The sequence below is a fragment of the Notamacropus eugenii genome, chromosome 1, assembly GCF_028372415.1.
Source record: "Notamacropus eugenii isolate mMacEug1 chromosome 1, mMacEug1.pri_v2, whole genome shotgun sequence".
NCBI lineage: Eukaryota > Metazoa > Chordata > Mammalia > Diprotodontia > Macropodidae > Notamacropus > Notamacropus eugenii.
Genome location: NC_092872.1, coordinates 245,558,430 through 245,578,437, shown reverse-complemented (window position 1 = coordinate 245,578,437; position 20,008 = coordinate 245,558,430). Strand labels below are relative to the sequence as shown.

General features: G+C 38.4%; 1 long non-coding RNA gene across 1 annotated transcript; it reads left to right on the top strand.

Moving 5' to 3' along the window:
- Nucleotides 1-12,021: 12,021 nt before the first annotated feature.
- LOC140517294 (uncharacterized) lies at nucleotides 12,022-19,070 on the top strand. The gene is made up of 3 exons (XR_011971536.1): nucleotides 12,022-12,268; nucleotides 13,061-13,528; nucleotides 15,922-19,070. It is a non-coding gene; the product is annotated as an uncharacterized lncRNA (long non-coding RNA).
- Nucleotides 19,071-20,008: the final 938 nt, after the last annotated feature.

Here is a 20,008-nt window from a genome sequence, read left to right as displayed (position 1 = left end):
TGCAGTGGTTCCTTGGAAAATGTTCAAAGGGACTGAGCCAGAAGGAAATGGCCACTGTCTGCTCAGGAACTGAAAAGTCAAAGGGTTCACCGGCAGAGTAAATAGTTTGACTTGTGCTTCTGAGTTGAGCTGTGAACCCCCAAATGACCCAATGCATGTTAGACTAATAGCACCGATCATTACACAATCATAAGATTTCAAACGTTAAAGAGACCTTGGAAGTCATCTAGTACAACCCATAGTTGGGAGACAGTTTCCTTTAAAATATACCTGACAAGCAGGTACCTCATTTTTTGGTGAAAAGGCAGTTGATAGAGATAAGAATGTTTCACCTGGAGAAGAAAAGTTTGGTGGAGGAGGGATCATGATAACCGTCTTCAATTATCTGAAAGTCTGTCTTTTAGAAGAAGGATTGAATTTATTCCATTGGCCCCAGAGGATAAAAATAGGAATAATGTGTAAAAGTTTCAGAGAAACAGATTGTGGGTTGGATCAATTGGCATTTGAGTTGGCTTCCAGATCTGATGATTCCGTCTGCAGAGGTGCATGTATTTTCACTGAGAGCTTTTTCTTTCCTAGAATAGATGTGAAAAAAATCTTCATTTATTTATAAATCTATTTATCCAGCCACCCATTTATTTGTTTATTCATCCATTTATTTGTTTGTTTGTTTACCTGTGGAAATAAAAAATGGAGGGATATGAATATAAGAATGTAATTTCCCAAACCTTTCTGTAACTATTTTAAGACATGTTTTCTACCCCAAACCCCATCAACAGAATATCTTGGCTTTTCTATAAATTCTGGAAATTAGTGTGCTATAGTGGAAAGGGTGCACCAGGATATGCACTAAGAGGCATGAGTTCTTGTCTAAGTTTTATTACTGACTATATGACCTTGGGTAAGTCATTGACCAAAATAAACGTAGTAGAAGAAAATCTTAAATTCTGAAGTGGTAACAGCAGAATCCTGGGGATTTTACTTCTTTATCCAGAAAAGGGAATCCAGAGGAGGATAGCTACATTGGGTGAGGAACTTGAGTTCATGCCATATGAAGACCTTTTGAAGGAGCTGGGGAAGTTTAGCATAAAAAAGAAGAAACCTAGAAGCCACACAATATGTCTTCAAGTATTCAGAAAAGAGATTAGATTTTTCCTGTTTTGGCCACAAAGGGAAGAATCAAGAACAATTGAAGAATTAAACCATCAGCAAGTATTTATTAAGCACTTACTACATACCAGTTGCTGAGGATACAAAACACAAGTCTGGTATACAGTAGGTGCTTTATAAATGCTCATTTCATTGTAGCTGCATTCCACAGCAACTAAAGTTTACATTGTACTTTGCCATTTGTAAAGTACTTTCATAAATGTCATCTCATTTTATCCTCACAACAACCCTGAGGGGTAGATGTTACTATTATCTCCACTTTATAAGTGAGAAAACTGAGGCAGACAGAGATTAAAAGACTTTCCCAAGGCCACTCAGCCAGAGGCTGGCTTTGAACTTAGGTCTTCCTGACTTCAGGATTGAAAGACCTAATTGCCTACTGTGACTCCTGTCCATGACCTCCCTTAAATCTCCCACAGGGTGTTCATTTGTCATGCTGGCAGCCTTCCTCCAGTGTCCTTCACATTGTGTAGATACCAGCAGTGGAACTTTGAAGTTGTCTATCAATTATCCTTGACTCTTGTTAAACATTAATTTATCTTTAAAATTTAATGAGAATCAAATGAAAAATGCATGTAAGGTGCTTTGCAAACTGCAAGGAATTCTATAAATGCCAGCTATTATTATTAACAAATATATATGCACGCCATGTAAATCACTAACACTTGTGCAAACAAATGAGCATCTTAAACATAATTCATCTGTTTCCCCGTGTTTCAGTTGAGGGTTAATTTCTACTGAGTCCAAGAATCTTCACTGAGGCCCCCCTGCAGTATAGTGGGGCTAGAAGAAGAGATACATAAGAAAAAATGAAGTGAGAAGGACTAAATGACTGGGGCTGGTCTTGAGTAGCTGTCTAAATATATGTAAATAATGAAGTCTTAATTGGCTCTGCTTTCACATGTGTGAAGATAATATTAGGGATAGTATCAATGTACCATCTTCCCTAAGTGTTATCCCATTCCCCATGATTCCCCCAGGTGGTGATCCTGGGATCTGGAAGGTTATGCCAGGAAAAATTAACTTCTCTGAGGTCCTGTCATGTTGGCAAGGCTTCTGTCTCTCCTCAAACCTGCCTAGCGAAGTTAGAGAGAAGCTTATCACTCCTGGAGGGACTGGCCACCACTACCCAGCTACTGTGTTGTGAAAGAGTACTTGTTCAATGAAAAGAGAGAACCTTGAAGTATAAAAGTAGATATAATATGAGAATGTCTGTGTGTATGCTCACCAAAAGAGCCAGTCCCTTTAACAGCAAGGTTTATTGCTCTTAATATGAGTGTACATACACACACACACACACACACACACACACACACACACACACACACACACACACACACACACACACACGGACCTGCAGAGGAGAGAGAAAGAGAGAGAGAAGAGAACAGGTAGATGTAAGATATCAAAAATTTTCTTACTGTTCTTAAGCTTTCATAATTTCAGAAGTATAAATGTTACAAATTTACAAAACAAAATTTACAAAAACGTTTAACAAGTTAAATATTTTACATAGCCGTTGATGTTTCTTATTAAAATTATTGGCAGTTGACTCAGGCTATGAGTGGAGCACTGGGCTTGGAGTCAGGAAGACCTGAGTTCAAATCCAACCTCAGACATTCACGAGCTGTGTGACCCTGGGCAAGTCACTTAAACCTATTTGTCTAAGTTTCCTCATATGTAAAATGAGCTGAAGAAGGAAATAGCAAACCACAAAGGTATCTTTGCCAAGAAAACAGAAATGGAGTCATGAAGAGTCAGACGGGATTGAAAACAATTGAACAGCAAAGTTAAAATTCAACATAAATAATGACCTAGTCTTTTTTTGTTGTAAAAACGTTCATGAGATGTTGCTTGTGTGTGAAAAGATTACATTTGTTACTATAACCTTAAAACTACCCAAAGAAACAAGGTTTTGATGCATGCATGACATCTTTCACATGACCTTACCTACTGTAAACTTGAGTTCATCATAAATGCATATATGTATGTGTGTATATATATTTATATGTGAAAGCATGCATGTATATATGTGTGCATATGTGTAGGTATATGTGTATACACACAATGTATATGTATACACTTATACATGTGCATATACATATATAAACACATATATTTTTACATATATGTGTATTAATGCTCTTAAAAAGAGCCAATATCCCTTATTACTAAAGTGACTGGCAATACTTGAAGACAGATATAGATATTGATAAAGAAACTGGGGCCTAGACTGGGCAAAGGAATGGCCCAAGGTCATCCTGCTGTGCAATTCTGACTGAACCCCTTGGACTTCATATCCAGCATTCTTTCCCATTCACCTAGTTGCTACCTCATATGCCTGAAAGAGAGAGGTAGTTACTCATATCCAGAGGTTGGAATGTTAGAAAGTGGGTACAGGTATTACCTGATATTAAGTTTGTTTCCTGAGGGTGAACAAGGATGTGGGGGGAAGAGGGAGAAGTCAGGGCAAAGGCAAATTTGAGAAATAGAGGTATCCAGCAGTAAGCAGGCTAGAACATCAAACTAAACAAGGAAACTGAGGGAAATGGGGAGGAAAATGCGTTATTAACTATGCAGAGGAAAATCCTTGGTGGGGGAAGAGATAGAAGGGAATTTATATGTGCTACTTGGTATCTCATACCTCTATCTCACATAACTTATTGTGTGAAATTTTAAAGCTTTTGGAGAAAATAAAAGAAATCTAGAAAGAGGATCTTAGTGGAGAAACTTAGCAATAAGGTCAATGGACCTTTTAGTTTTCATATGGATAGAAGTGGTTGTAATGGTGTATTCCTGAGATCCATATGCCAGGCTACATTGCTGGCCAATATGTAAGTGGTCATTGTTGGTGGCATTGGTTTGTAAGATCCTATGTTCAATAAGAAAGAGATAAGGTAGGTAATAAGGAATACGTTTTCCATTTTCATCTTTCAGAGTTTCTGGCAACTCCCAGGAGCCTAAAGCCCAATGCAGGGAAAGATGTATTGGAATGCCATAAGCTATTATGTATTGTGGGAGAAGGACTCATAAATTCATAGATCTAATATTAGAATATATATGCATATTAGAATATTAGAGGCCATCTGATCCAAATGTTTCATTTTATAAATGAGGAAATTGAGGCCAAGAGTAGTCAAGTAAGTGACTTCCCCAAAATTATATAGATAGTTAGCATTATCAGAAGGAGGATTTGAACCTGAGACCTTGTGATTCCCAAGCCAGGGTTCTTTCTACTGCACCATACTGCCTCCTAGATCCTGCAGTTATGGATCTCATGGGAGATACCAAATTATTTTCCATCCCTATTTCCTGTAGTTTCAGTTTACCCCGTCCTTGTCCTCCCCACGCCAACTGGCTTCCCCAGAAGGAGAGAAGGAGGAGCATCCTATCTGAAGTAGGTTCTGAAGCTGAGTGGAAACATCTAGAAGGCATGTAGTTTTCTATTGCTGAGTGCCTTTTGACCACTTTCAGGGATTCTTTTCCGGAGCTAGTTGGACTATACGACCACTGCTATCCAGGCATGATGGAGCCAGCTGACTTGTAAGAAGATCTGATAGCTAAATTTAAAGCTGGAGCATTTAAACCTCAGAAATCTACAAACCAGGGCTTGATGCTTTGTTTTGCTAATTGTCTTGACTTAACAAAGTGATAAATAAAATGTCAGAAATAGAGGTTAAACTTAAAAGCGTCATGTATATATATATTTTGGAGAGGCAGTTGTTAAACATTTATCCACATATCTGTTAAGGCCTCTTCCAACTTTGAGAGTCTGTGATTCTATTCATAGGTATAGAATCTGGACTGGGTATTTGGTGAGTATAAGAAACTCCCAGGTGAGGAAACTCACTATTAATATGAGTACCCTCTCTTCAACTTAGAATCTTAAAGATTTGCGGAGAGGCTAAAGACTTATTGCCTGGACTGTCACAGCCAATATCTTTCAGAGGGGTGATTTCAACCCATATTTTTCTGACTTCAAGGATGGGTCTCGATCTATTATACAATGTTGTCTTCTCTTTCTATATGTAAGAGAACAAAATTTTATTTTGAATATCAGGAAACCCTTAGTAAAGGTGACATCTCTTTAGATGGAAATAGCTTCTCTAGGAATGCAGGGAAAATCCCATTACTTCAAACCTGAGAGTCTGAACAATGCTGTACTGGTCCCTAAGGGTATGATCTAATTGCCATTATCCCTGGTCTAGCCTGGTGAGTCATACACCTCCATTCTGAATCAGAGGAATTCAGCACGTGTCTTGGAGAGAACTTGAACCTTCTGCGGTGGAACTAGACCATGCTTTCCAAGCTCATCAGGAGAGAAAAAAATGAAGAGTTTTGAAATAAGGCTTTCTATCAGGCACATACAGGGCAAAACAATTTTCCCAGCTCTGAATTGCTATGAAGTTGACTGAGTATCTCAATGTTAATTCCTAGTATCAGACTGAAATTCTACCATAGTGGATGGAACTCTAACAATGGCATTGGGTGTAGCAGGGCCCTTATCCAAGCCAAACCTCACATGTAAACTTCCATTTCCTTCATTATAAAAATGAAGAGACTGAACCAGATAATCTCTAAGATAACTTTACAGCTCAAATACCTATAACCTATACCTATGAATTTAATTTTTACTGAATGACTTCTTATTGTATACAACACAGAAGATAGAGCCAGTAGAGGGCACTCTTAATAATAACAACAACAAATCTTACTACTGAAAGTGACTGGTTATTCCTGAAGATAGTTTGGAGAAAGTAGAAAGAAGTGTATTCATAGCAACATAAATAATTCAGTTAAGTGACCAGAAAACCTATGCTAAGTGAGATGCCCTTAGATTTGGGATCTCTGTTCTCTCTTAAATCATTAAATCATAGTATGATCAGTTTTGGGATTGGAAGGGACCTTACAGGTTTCTTAGTCTAACCTCTTCATATTTCAGATGAGGAAAGCAACCTACCCACGATCAAAAATATAGTAAATGGTAAAGCTAGAACTCAAACGGAGGGTCTATGATTCTGAATGCTAAGTAGCCCACAACAGTAGCCCAATGACTCTTATGTTGTTTCCTTCAGTGGAAAAAATAATAATGGGTTCTATTATTTATTTGTTTTCCTACTTGATCCTTCTTTCATTTTTCTTGTTCAGGAAGACATTTATTATCTATAAGAATATCTCATATTGATACAAGGTGTCCCAAAAGTCTTAGGGCAGTCTTGGGACATCCCAGATAGTCTTTGATGGGTTTCAGAGAACTTCCTCACCAGGACCCTGAGGAAGAGGTAACACAAATATAATTTCCCCTGCTTTGCAGATGAATTGACATCACCATATGAGTTTTCTGGCATCCTCTAATGACTGAAATCTAAGAAAGGGAGAAGTTGTATTGTAATCAATGTAGAATTACTTTACAAAAATTATGACTTTTAGAAAGGTTTTTGATTGGGTCTTGTGGTCTAATTGGGCCAAGGTACTCCTCAATGAGCAAATTCAGTAACTTATCAATCAGCAACTTTTTTGTAATTTATAGTTATGTTTGTCTGGGGGTGGGAAATGAGGCGGAGGGCCGCAGAAAAAACTCCCAGGGTTATATAATAAATACATGCCAGAAGCAAACTTAAACCCAAGTCTTTCTTATACAAGTCAGTGGACATTTATTAAAGAATATATGCCAGGTACAAAAAAAGGACAAAAATAGTCCCTGCCCTGGCGTTCTACTCTATAACACTGCTTCTTTAAATTATATTTAATTTTACAAATAATAATAACAACAATAATAAAAGTTCTTTAAGGTTTTCAAAGTGTTTTACAAATATTATTTCATTTGAGCCTTACAACGATCCTGAGAAGTAAGTGCTCTTATTACCTTCAGTAATTATGAGTAAACATGAATTGACCGACATTCATTATCAATACATGACAACCATGACTGTGGAAAAAATACTGAGAGGAATTAAAGTAGGTAATCTTATTTTATATGTGCTGTTTTGGGGGTTTTTTGCTTTTGGTGAGGGTCAGAGGCATTTTTTTTTCACTTTTTAAAAATTATTATTTATTTATTTTAAACATTCTTTTCTTTTTAAATTTGAAGCTCCAAATTCTCTTTCTTCCTCCCACCACTCCCCCACCCACTGAGAAGGCAAGCAATGTGATATCAGTTATACGTGTGAAGTCATGGAAAACATATTTCCATATCAGCCATAATGCAAAAATGGAGAAAATTATGCTTCAATTTGCACTCCAAGTTCAGTAGTTCTCTCTGGAGGTGGACAGCATTTTTTCATCATTAGTTCTTTGGAACTGTCTTGGACCATTGTATTGATCAGAGAAGCCAAGTCTTTTGCAATTGATCATCATTATAACTGTTACCATGAGCAATCATCTTCCAGTTCTTCTCGCTTCATTTTGCATCAGTTCATAGAGGTCTTGCCATGTTTTTCCGACACCCCGCCCCCATCTTGTCACTTCTTATAATACAATAATACTACCTCACAATCATATATCATAATTTGTTCAGCTATTTCCCAATTAATGAGCATCCCCTTGATGTCCAATTCTTTACCACCACAGAAAGAGCTGCTATAAATATACATATTTTTGGTGCATGTAGGTCTCTTTTACAGACCTAGTAGTGGTATCATTGAGTCAAAGGTTATATACACTTTATAAGCCTTTGGGCATTGTTTCAAATTGTTCTTCAGAATGATTGGAGAACTACAACAACATTCTTTAGTATACCTATTTTCCCCCATCTCTAGCAGTAACATTCCTCTTGGCCCTAAAACTGTGACAAAGACCCCTATTCCCTTGCAACTGATCACAAGCACTCCTTTCAGCCCTCAAATTGTGATCCAGAATTGAGTTTTCAATCAGTGCTAGCTATTCCAGCAAAGGGTCCCCTGTAAACTCTTTATGACTAGTTATCTGATCTCCTTGCCATCTCTGGGCTAAAGAGCAGCTGCTGTTGCTGCTGCTACCACTGTTGCCTGGACAGGCCTCTACCCCAGTGTCACTGACTTCCTCATTCTTTTAGGCCAGAAAAATGTCTTACCCTGACCTTTTGTCGGTTCTGCTCATTACCTTCCTGACGCCATCAGTCCTCTTCCAAGGGAGGGATGACCACAGTCTTTGACTCTGCCACTCCAAAATTTGAGTTGAGGCTCTATTTTAAAGTTGTTTGGAGGGGAATGCTGAGAGAGTTCAGCTGGGTGCTGTCTCTAACCTGACATCTTTACTCCATCTCCACCTCCCACCTGCCCTAGCCCTCCACTCATCTGAGAGGCAATTCTAATCTCTAGCAGGGCAGACAGGGGAAGAGACAAAATAAAAATACTCAAATCTATTGGTTTCCAGGGCCCATTCTCAACTCCTCCAGTGACACCATTGTATCAAATTATTTGGATACCATCTGGACACTTTTATGATCTGCTAGGACCAGAAGGTTTCCTTCTGCCTTTTCCTTAGCCATTATTCCACTCACTAGTAACAGCAGCATTTTCTATTTACTGTACAGCTTGAGAGATGTAGGAGAGTGAGAAGTCTAACACTAGTTCAAATGGAAATGTTAAATTCCATGGATCTCTACTGACCCTACACACTCAGTTACCTACAACTCTGAGTAAGCTTCAGGGCAGGGCTTTTTCCCCTAGTCAGAATTAATGAGTACCGTAATAGAAAGAAAGGAGGTGAACTTGAGGCTGCTTTGTCTGGTTGGGTGGGGGGGAGGGATAGGAAGTTGGTTGGAGAGGTAGGAAGCTTAAGTCCCTCATGCATATCAGTTTCTTCAATCAGTGGGGACTAGAGTAGCTCTCCTTAGCCCAAGGGACGTTCCTAAGGTATCTGTTTCTCTCCTCCAGCCACATGAATGTACTTAGCTGAGCCGATATCTGTTTACAATTAAAGGAGGCTACAGCTCGTGATGGTCATCTTATGCCACAGTACACTTTTATCCAACTCTACTGGGTCTGTCAGTTAGCATCAAAGCAATAGAGAGAGCAAACATTGACTTGTCCTTTATGAGAGAGGCGTATTTGTTTATATTTTGCTAGTCCACTTCACCATAGCAAAAATCAGTGCTGACCAAAGACCGTATTTAACAGAAAGAAGTAAGGTGACAGACAAATCATTCCAAACACAGCCAAGACAACATTCAAAGGAGATAGGTTGTTCACAAAATTTAGTGTATGCATTAATCAAAAATGAAATAGCCCACAAGATTCTAATTAAACAACTACTGATTAAGATGTTCTAGTCCATGAAGGAAATAAACAAATCATTTAGTATTAAAAAAAGAAGAAACTTTTTACTAAATAAGTAGAGAATAGGGCAGGAAAATAAAAGGGTATCAACTACTTTTTTCTTTTCCTTTTTGATTTTTTGTTACAAGGGAACACTCACTGGGTTTCTCACTGGGGAAAGGAGAAGAAAGGGGTATGTTTGGAAATTAAGGTGATATGAAAGCCAGAAATAATGATTTTTTTAGATAACGAAAGTGAAAGGGGAGAGTAGCCACACACATCATTGTTAGGAGGGTAGAAAAAGGTCCAAGTTATTCATTACAGATGTGGGGGGGGGGACTTAATGTCCATGCCCCATCTGGTAACCACAGTTCTGTGCTCATAAAGGGGAAAAGCAGATGTGCACCAAAGGGACATGAGGGAAATATGAAATGCTACTGAGTCACAGAAAACGAACACAAGAGAGGTGGGGGAGGGGGGCAAAAGAGAGTCAGCAGATTGTTCTTTTGGGGTCCTGCCTTTGAGTCCGTTCCTTCTACTTCTTGAGTAACGAATTAGCTGTGGTGAGAAGTAGCCAGTTGTTCTTGCCAACAACAGAACAACATATAGAAAGTAACGTCAGGAGAAACAACAACACTCACAACAAAACAAGGGCTCCAGGAGCATCTGTCTACAATCCAGGGTTCTCCTAAGTCTTTACCCCATGCCACAAAGATGATCTGAGTCCTTGATTCACAGTTCCTGAATCTTTCATTTAATGATGAACTCTACTGGATTCTATAGGCTAGACATCCTCTGGGAACTCTATTTCCAATCCTCCTTTGCTCATTTGCAAGAGTATTTGCTCTGGAGAAGATTAAGCCAAACTATTTCTTTTCTAGAACTTATGGATTCAAAATACCAAGGCGTGAGGCTAAGTCTAGATTTGAACTAGCTGATGACATGCACCCCAGTGGTATGATTCTATTATGTCTTTGTCCTTTTTTATAGATCCTATCTAAAAAAAAAAAACCACCTCCACTGTATATAGCATCCAAGAAAGGTAATTTATTTGCATATGGTGAGCCCACTCCATTATGCTATTGCCATGTTGACTGAGGCTTAATTAAATATGGTAGATTGAGGGAGCAAGTTGAGATTCTGATGATGGGAGCTCAGAGCTATTCTGATTGGGAAAAGCCATGCTACATTATTATCTTTGGATTAATGAATGTGGCCATACTAAAGGGAAAAAGAGCTGGTGTTAGAAGGCTTGATACTGTGAGATACACATAAAGAGTCCTCCCATTTCTCATGGTGAAGCAAAATTACTATGAAGTGAGTGCATGACTTTCCCAATGCCTGATCCATCATATGGTCTAATGGTTTTCTAAGCTACCTAGTGTTTAAACAGCCTTCTCTAATACTGGAACTTTAAATACAGTTTAAATGAAAAGCTCCACACACACTTTTCCCACTAAATTTAGTTTAATTTCTTCTTTTTAATGAAACTTAAGCCAAGTTTTTCACTTGCATATGGCTTCTATAGTCAAACTAATACTCAGAACATATTTTATTCTTCCTTCCTGTAGGGGTGGAACTAATCTGACATAATTAAAAGTACATCAGAAATGTGTTGTAGTACCATGATCCTTCCCTGGAACAGTAGGAAAAGTCTGAAATCCAAAGTTTGGGTTTAAATCTCAACTCTGACACTTACAATGGGTAAAATAAATAAACCACTTGACTTCTCTGGACCTCAGTTTTCTCATCAGGAGAACAAAGTGGCTGAATTACATGATGTTTAAGGTCCCTTCCAGTTCAAAAGCATGATTGTTTGGGGCTGGAGGGAATGAGAGAAGAATAGGTAGGAAAGCTCTAGATCTGTGAGTCTATATTCTCTGTACTACCACTGAGCTAGGGATCAGAAAGTTCTAGAAGTAGTAATTCAGTGGCAGGGACAAGAAGAGGGTAAAGGTAAAAGTTAGCTAGGAAGTGAGAACTGTTCTAATGTTGAAACACCATGTTCAGAGAAGGGGTTCATGAAAGCTTAGGACATATGTTCCCTCAGTACCACATGACTTCAAAGAAGAAGAGGGTCCAGGTGTCAATCTAGTACCATAAGGTAGAGATGCCAAATACATGAACAAGGATAAGTTCAGCTACTATAACCTCAATCACTTCCAGTCAACTAAGATAGAAAGAATGAAAGAGAGAGTTTTTAAGATTGGAGTTCTAAGATCTCCTTGGAAAGGCGAAGAGAGGCAATTGTAAGAGTCTTACTCAAGAAGAAAAAAATCTTAGGAGATGCCAGAGAGCTAAGGAAAAGGCCTTACTCTTCTAGAAAGTCAGTGAAGAAGAGATTCCCTTTCAGGTCATGGCCAGAGAAGGGAAGACTCATCTGGAGGGGCTATAGGAAGAGACCAGAGTTTCCCTTAGCCAGGGTTAATGACCTAAGGGTTAAGCTATCTATAGTATTGCCAAACCAAATCCATTGGCAAGAGACCAAAGCCTGAGATAGCATCTATCCTAGGCATAGAGCCAACTGTCTTTGAAAACGCTAGTTTTCAGCCAGGTCAAAGTACAAGGATTTAAGAAAGAACAAGGCCTTTTTTTCCCTACAAATGCAAGGAAGACCAAAATCAATTAATAAGCTATATGGACAACTTTGTATCTTTGCTTTCTGATTAGTTATTGTAGCTGTTTTCTATATTTTCCTGTATTACTTACTAGCAGAACTTTTTAGAACCTCTCAAAGAAGGAAGCATGAGTGGTTTTCAAGGAATAGGGGTAGAAGAAGGCTTGTGTCATGTCCCACAGGCCAAGCCGGTTCTAACAGAACTTCTATCAAGAGAGGAGAAATGATGACAGCTCAAAACCAGGTAAGTCCTCTAAGGAACCAGGTTTCTGAGCTTGCTGATTGGAAGAAAGGAGCAGTGACCAAAGGGAGTCTTGATGGAAGCCCATTGTCAATGAACCCACTCACGCTGCTGCTACTAGTTTTTGTTTGTTTGTTGAGTAAGAGTAGAATCAATACCTAGAGTCCAAAATAATCATCATACTTTGTGTATGTATTAGTAGCAAATATCCTAGCAATTTCCCCAGGGCAGGGACATACTGTGCATGGATAAGATCTAAGTATACGGTATATTACATCATGAGATCATGTGGTGTACTGGTCAGGAGACTCGATTTAGGAAGTCAGGAAGATCTAGATCCAAATGTCAGCTCTTTGAATCTTGGGCAATCCATGATCACTTTCACTGTTGTCATCCTCACCTCCATCCTCATGGTCAACACCACTTCACTACATAGTCACTGATTAATAGTGATTAAGTAGATCTGGAGGGAAGAATACTTTATTAAAGCACTGTATATCAGTAGTATTTTAGTTGGTAGCAAATAGTTCCTTTTTCAACATCAATTTATGCAACAAAAGGCCTATTGAATGGAGGAGGTGGACTTTGATGGAAGAAAATGGGATTTATAGAATTGTAACCCTTAAAATATCCTTGGAAGTCCAATCTTCTCATTTTGAATTGAGAAAATTAAAACCCAGAGAAGAAAAGTGGCTTGAACCCAGTTTTCCTAATTTTTATCTAGTTTACCACAGTTCCTGGTACAGAGTAAGTGCTTAATAAGTGTTTGTTTCTTCCCTTCCTCCCTTCCTGTAGTCCAATATTCTTCCTATGACAGTCAGAAAGGAGAGAGAGTTACCATGAAGAGTGAATACCAATGTGCATTCGTCCTTCGTTGCTGAAGAAGACCATATCATCAGAGAAATAATGACATGACTTGCACTTGACTTTGTTTTGAGTGAGGGAGGGCTGTGCAGGTCACCAGCCTCACTTCTCCTCCAGAGCCATTTGGATCCAGTGACCAGATATTCATCAGGATGACTGGAGATGACCCAGGATGAGGCAACTATGGTTAAGTGACTTGCCCAAGGTCACACAGCTAGTGAGTGTCAAGTGTTTGACGTGAGATTTGAACTCAGGTCGTCCTGACTCCTGCACTGGTGCTTTAACCACTGTACCACCTAGCAGCCTCAAATACCAATGTAACCAAGCAGAGAAGGATGCCATGCTACCTAACTGCCTATCTCTATAATGAATTTCTCTTTAGAAAGCACTTTTTGAGAGGTAAAAAATGTAACTTGTCTAGAAATTCAGTGAATTGCTTTGTTCTAGTCAATCTGACAAGAGGTCATCCAGAGTTGAGTTAGGAAGACTTCAATGACAGGAAACTCACTACCTCCCAAAGTAGCATATTCTATTTTTAATGACCCTAATGGTTAGGAAGATTTCCCTTATATCAAGACTAAATTTGCCTGTTTATAGATTCTATCTGTTGCTTCTAATATACAGAATCTTCAAAGTTCCATGTATTTGCAAGAAAATTTCTGGACACTTTCCCAATTCATCCTCCCAGAATACCCTTTTCTGGAAATATGGCTCCTTACTGTCTCTAGCACTCTAGCTCATACACATGAAGAATGACCTCTAACCATCAGGTTAATCAACTGAAACCCACAATTGGCAAAGAGAAAATTCTCATGAATTTCTCCTATGTCAACAACTGTGCTGGACACTTTTCATGAACTTTCTTCCCCTTGTGTCTCACACATGTATATGTGTAGTTATCTTTTCTCCTTTTTAAAGGGGCATAGGGAGCTATTCCAAAATGATTAACCTTTTAAGAGTTAAATGCTCTAATTTATTGACAGCAAAACTCAATTCACAGTTGCACTTAGGCTCCCTGACATATTATCTTTGAATCTCTTTACTAGCTGTGCAGTAAAACTGTGACTACCCCTAAAAGTGTTGTTAATATTCAGTCAAGAAGCTCGCTTACTCTCCACTAAAGAGGGCCCCTCTATGACCTTTCCCCTCCTTAGTTATCCTACTTTGCTTTGGAGGATCATTGCTATTCGTTATTGATTGAATCTTCCTAATTTGGGGGGTCACAAGTGTTGGTTTCTCCTCTAACATATACTCTACCCCATTGATCCTGCCTCTCACTGGAAAGCTCCAAGGGTGAGCCCAATACAATGGCAGCATAGCATCTGTTAAGCAAATGGCCTCCAATGGAATAAGCTGAAATGGGTCATAGTACCCATTCAAAAATGAACAAAACTCCAAAAGAACTGCCACTGTGACCGGTAGATACCATCTTCCTGCTAAAACCTTTTAATCCTAAGGGTTTCTAAAAGTCTTGTTTATCTAATGGTTCATACTCCCTGTGGCTTGGCTTTGTTCATAAGCTCTAAGATTATCTTAGAAGGAATGTGATTTTTCTATGCAAATTTCCACAGGATAAAGCAATAAGACTGGAATTGCTTCATCTTCTGGTAAATGTCCTTTGCAAATAATCCCTTTCATAGAAAATGATATTCCTTTTCTCATTCCTTTGTGCCTTTGGACATCTTGGTAAAGTGGAAAGAAGGCTAGATTTAGAGTGAGAAAACTGAGGTTACAATCCATCTCTGCCACCTAATACTTGTGTGACCTTGGGCCAAGCACTTCTCTCCGAATTTTCCTTGTCCAAAAATAAGGGGGTTAGACTACCACAGGTGAACTCTAAGGTCTCTTCTGGATTTAAATCTATGACCCGAGATCATAACAATTGATTCAGGGAAATAAAAACAAATCTCTGGGTTAGTTTTGGTTGAAAGAAATCATGTGGTCCTTTGAAACATTTTTATTATTTGTTGTCTCATGGAATGCAATTATTCCCATTACATTTCCCCATTACATGTACAGATCTTGCCTTCTTAATACATTTTTGGTTAATAATAATGGAAATTTCTAGAAGGCCTTAACATTTTCAAAGTGCTTTCCATAAATTGTCTCATTTGAAGTTCACAACAACCCTGTGAAATAAGTATGGCATTCATTGTTATTATTCCCTTTTTTACAAATGAAAGAACTGAGACTTAGAGATGCTCAATGGCTTACCCACGGTCACCTAGCTAATAAGTGTCAGGGTTGACATTTGAATCCAGATTCTTTGAACCCTAAGTCAAACACCGTGATATGATGACTCCTTAAAGTGAGAGCAACAAGATCATAGATATGAAATTGAAACGATCCTCAGAATTCATCTAGTCCAGGAATTCTTAATCTTTTTTATGTTCTGCAGGGACAGATATTTTGATGAAGTCTCAGAATCAAGATTAAATATTGTTTAATGTTTTCATGTTTAAATGTATAATATAAAATACGTAGGATTACAAAAGAAACTAATTATATTGAAATCCAATTATCAAAAAAAAAAAAACAAAACACAGTTCATAAACCTTAGGCTAAGAGCCCTAATTTAGTGTAATCAAACTCGTCCCTTTCCTTCCAGTTTTATATAAGAAGAAACTGATGCCCAGGGAGGTGAAGGGACTTGCCCAAGGAGTCACTGATAGTAAGACTTAGAGATGTTATTTTAAGTCAAGTCCTCTGATTCCAGAGTCAGTGCTCTTTCCATTATATCAATATAAGAATCATTCTTTGTAGGGCTTCTCACTTTGCATTCTTTTTAACAGGTTATTAAAGGAAAATTATTAGTTAAAAAAATCACGAATCATCTGGAAGAATTTCCAGCTGTTTTGGATGGGGGTACTTGGAATATCTACAACAATGACATCCATTGACTGCACTCTTGAGGCCTCCCAAGATTTCCTTGATAGTTCGACGTCAATACTGAAATTGGCTTGTTCTCACTTAGTTTTTACCTCTGGGGGATGGATGAATCTTGATGGATTTTTCAAAAGAAGTCATTATCTGTGTATCATTTGACCCATTGCCCATAAACTCCACAAAATTTCTGGACCTTTCAAGTCCTCCTTTTTTCAGTCTTAAGACTGTTTCCCGTGTTACAGATTCCCAGCTATTTGCTGAAGTTTTTCTATCTAATACCGACTTCCCTGGCTGACAGCTCTGCACAAACAGATTTAGGACTGGCAGGAAAATGAATAGGGATCTTGGAGGATGGCTGTGAGATATAGGTGGGGTGACAGACTGGATCATTCACTTTCTCAGAAACTTCTCTTTAGTGCTCTTCTCATTTTATTAAATATCTCCCCTTTCTCAGCCCCATTGTGGCCAGAGAGTATCCTCAGAGCAACTTGGATGGTGTTCTCCACTAAAAATCAGACTTAGAATAACATAAGTTAATAATAACTGCCTAAAGGCAGGGGGGAAAACTTTAATAAATTTGATTCAGCTAGAATATACTTCCTGAGGATCAGGAATAGGACTTGTGTGTAATTCAGGGGAACAAGAGACTTAACTACAGCCAGAGGGATTTCTGGTAAATGCTTATTACTAAGGCAAACAAGAGACAAAGTCCTATGGTTTACTATAGTTCAGACTCTCCAACCCAGGCAAAAAGAAGACAGAATGACCTTGGGGTTTGGAACAATCTAGGCACTGGGGTTGCATTCTTTGAAAACAAGAATCATGAAACATAATCTAGCAATGGATTTCGTCCCTCTAATTTGATAACTTATGCAAAAAATCTCACAGAAAATAAAAAAAATTAAATCACATTCAGTTAAACATTGAAAGAATTGCCTTTATTGAAAGAATAAGATAGTATTGAGCCAGAAAAGTGGAGTCAAAAGAATAGTAGGTTTGCAGTCATAGGACGAAAATTCCTGGACTTGCAAGGATGAAGGTTCAAATATTAACTTTGGTGCTTACTATCTGTGTGATATGGATCAATCTTCCATGCCCCACATTCAGAGAACCATTGATTCAGAGGTGAAAGGAATTTTAGAGGGCACATACTACAATTCTGTCCTTTTACAGATGAGGAAAATGAGCCCCAGAGAGGCTTGCCCAAAATCACAGAGGAGATAAGGGGAAGAGCTACGATTTGCACTTAGGTCCCCTTCCTCCAAATCCTTTGCACTTTCCATTGTCCAATACTGTCTCTACATTTCCTCCTCCTTAAAATGAGGGGATCAGACTAAGATGGCCTCCAAGGTCCTTTTTAAGTTTATGTCTATGAGTCTATGATCCCATAGTCTGAGTTAAAATTCTTCTTTGCTACATGTATGACCTTGGATAGGACACCATGTCTTTGGAATTCAGCTTCCTTTTCCATTAAACGATAGAGTTAGACTATGTGGCTTCTATAATCCCTTCCACCTCTCAGTCACTGTTATTGTGATTTGAAGGAAAAAATCCTACAATGTTGGGTATAAGGTATTGCCTGCAAATTAATCATATCATATTTTAAGGCTATTCCTTTTGCAAAATTATTTTAAAATTGCATTTTTATCCTTGCTCTTTGTATTCTTTTTGATCCTAAAGTAAAAAGCTATAATTAAATGATTTCAGACTCACTTCAAACTGTTCTTCATGCCTAGCTAAAATACATTTTCTCCTAAGCCCCTCTCAGTCTCTAGCATCCATTAAGAGTCGAGTTAGGTGCTGCCACCTATGAGAAGCTTTTCTTGTGCTTCCTCTCATTTCCCATGACCACATAGATTCTAAATCTGTTTAGAAGGTGTTTCCCTCCAATAGAATGGAAGGTCCTTGAAGCCAGAGAGTGTTACACTTTTGTCTTTGTATGGATCCCTAGTGTCTAGTCCAGGACTTTTCTCATAGTTTCACTCTTACAAAAGTTGAGTTGATTTGGTTTTGTATAACTTTTTATAATTTTCAACACCTTTCACAATATGACTTATCTGATTTTATTTGACTTGCTTCTACTGGCTTCTTTCTGGTTCTTGCCATCTGAATTTAGAACTTCAATTTAATTGAATTTGACAGCCACTTATGAGACATCTTCTGTGTGAGGAGACACTATGCCAGGCCCTGAGGATGCCAAAATAGTAATATGGTCCATGCCCTTAAAGAACTGATATTCTGTATAGTGGCTATATTATACACAGGGAAATATAATTTGAGATAAAGTGTGATGGGGACAAAAGAGGGACCCAAACAAAATACTTTAGGAAAATTTAAGGAAGAAGAGAAGATTTTATGAATGCAAGTTTTTATTTTTGCATCACCACTACCTAACACAGTGTCTAGTAAATAATAGGTGCTTAATGAACATCTAATTATTGGTACTTGTTGATTTATAGCGGAGGTGGTACTGTAAGGACAAGCAAAGTAGGATCTTTTGTTGTTTTTGTTTTAGTATAATCAAGAAGTATAATGCCTCTGATTGAATCTTACCTTTTTTTCAGCCACGTGTCTTTACTAGGTGTAAAGTATAGAAAACTGGTTTTTTTAACTAGAAACACTATAGGCATTTGTAATGTTAATGTGATTAAAAATCTTCCCTACCCATTAATGGACCTGCCCAGTAAGGGGAGTTTGATTAAGGAATATTTGTAGGAAGGCCCACACCTTTTGTTAATGAAGCTCTGGTTCTCAAGGGTTGGGATGCCCTTCATCTCTAAAAAAGGTATAAACACTCTGAGGGTAAGGTGTTACTTTGGGGCTTAGTTTTTGGAAGGAGCTTTGTGTGCCAGATGAGACTCTGGGAAGCTGCTAAGGAGCTCCCTGGCTTTGAAAACCCAGATGTGGTGCTTTCCTCTCTGGCAACTATGGTCAGAGAGTTAGACTTGTATGTTGATTTGTGATATATGGGTTGCTTATGTCAGACAATTTGGAAATGCTGTCTGTTGATTTCCTGAACTAAGTGAATAACATATGTGCTTGATTAAATGAGATTGTTAACCCCTCAAAAGTTGTCTTTCCTTTTAGAGGTACAGAAACTGTGATAGCAGACCCCCTTGTGTACATCAGGGTGCTTACTGTTACAGACACTTGGGAAGAGCATAAGAGAAAAATTAATAGAAAGGAATGTTAAAGGTGTTTTGGTTTAATTATTCTCATTCTAAATATGGGGAAACTAAAGCTCAGAGAAATGCGATGATTTACTCAGTCACATGGGAAGTTGGCAGAGCCCAGTCTTCTGTCTTCCAGGCTACTTCTTTCTCTCCTATATCATGCAGTCAATTGGATATAACTTCATCAGATTGAGAAACTTTGATGTTGGGGTCACCTTTGTCTCCAAGATACTGGTTATTAACATTAGCTATAACCTGGGCTTGAGAAGAAGCCTAGGGTTAGCCAATACCAGGAAGTACCCAAGGACCCTATAAATAGTATAAGACTCTGAAATTGGGTCCCTTGGCTGACGTGAGCAGGATGCCCATTGTGTCTCAAAATGACTGATGCAAGAAGAATCTAATGTTTAGGAAAGGGATCCGTCATACCCGGGGAGGACTGCTGTTACTGAATCCTCATCTAACTTTTCTTCCAGACAGGATCCTGGTCATACTTTGTGTGATGGAATGGATGTGTGTTGGAGTTCTGCACAGATTCTTTTCTTAACTTGTGGCAGGGGGACAGGAAGGAATTACTCAGGCTAAAGTAGGGAAATTCTAACTCAATATATGGAAAAACATCCTAGTACTCAAGATGTCCAAAAATATTATGGGCTTCCTTGGGTGGTTGGGAGTTTATCATCAGAGTAGGTTTTAAGCGGGATCTGAATGACCTCTTGTTGGACCACAGAGGATCCTAGGTTCAGAAGGGATTTTAAAGCCTATCTAGCTTCACGTATAGCTTAAAATAGATATAATATATGAGGTGTGTGTTGGATCT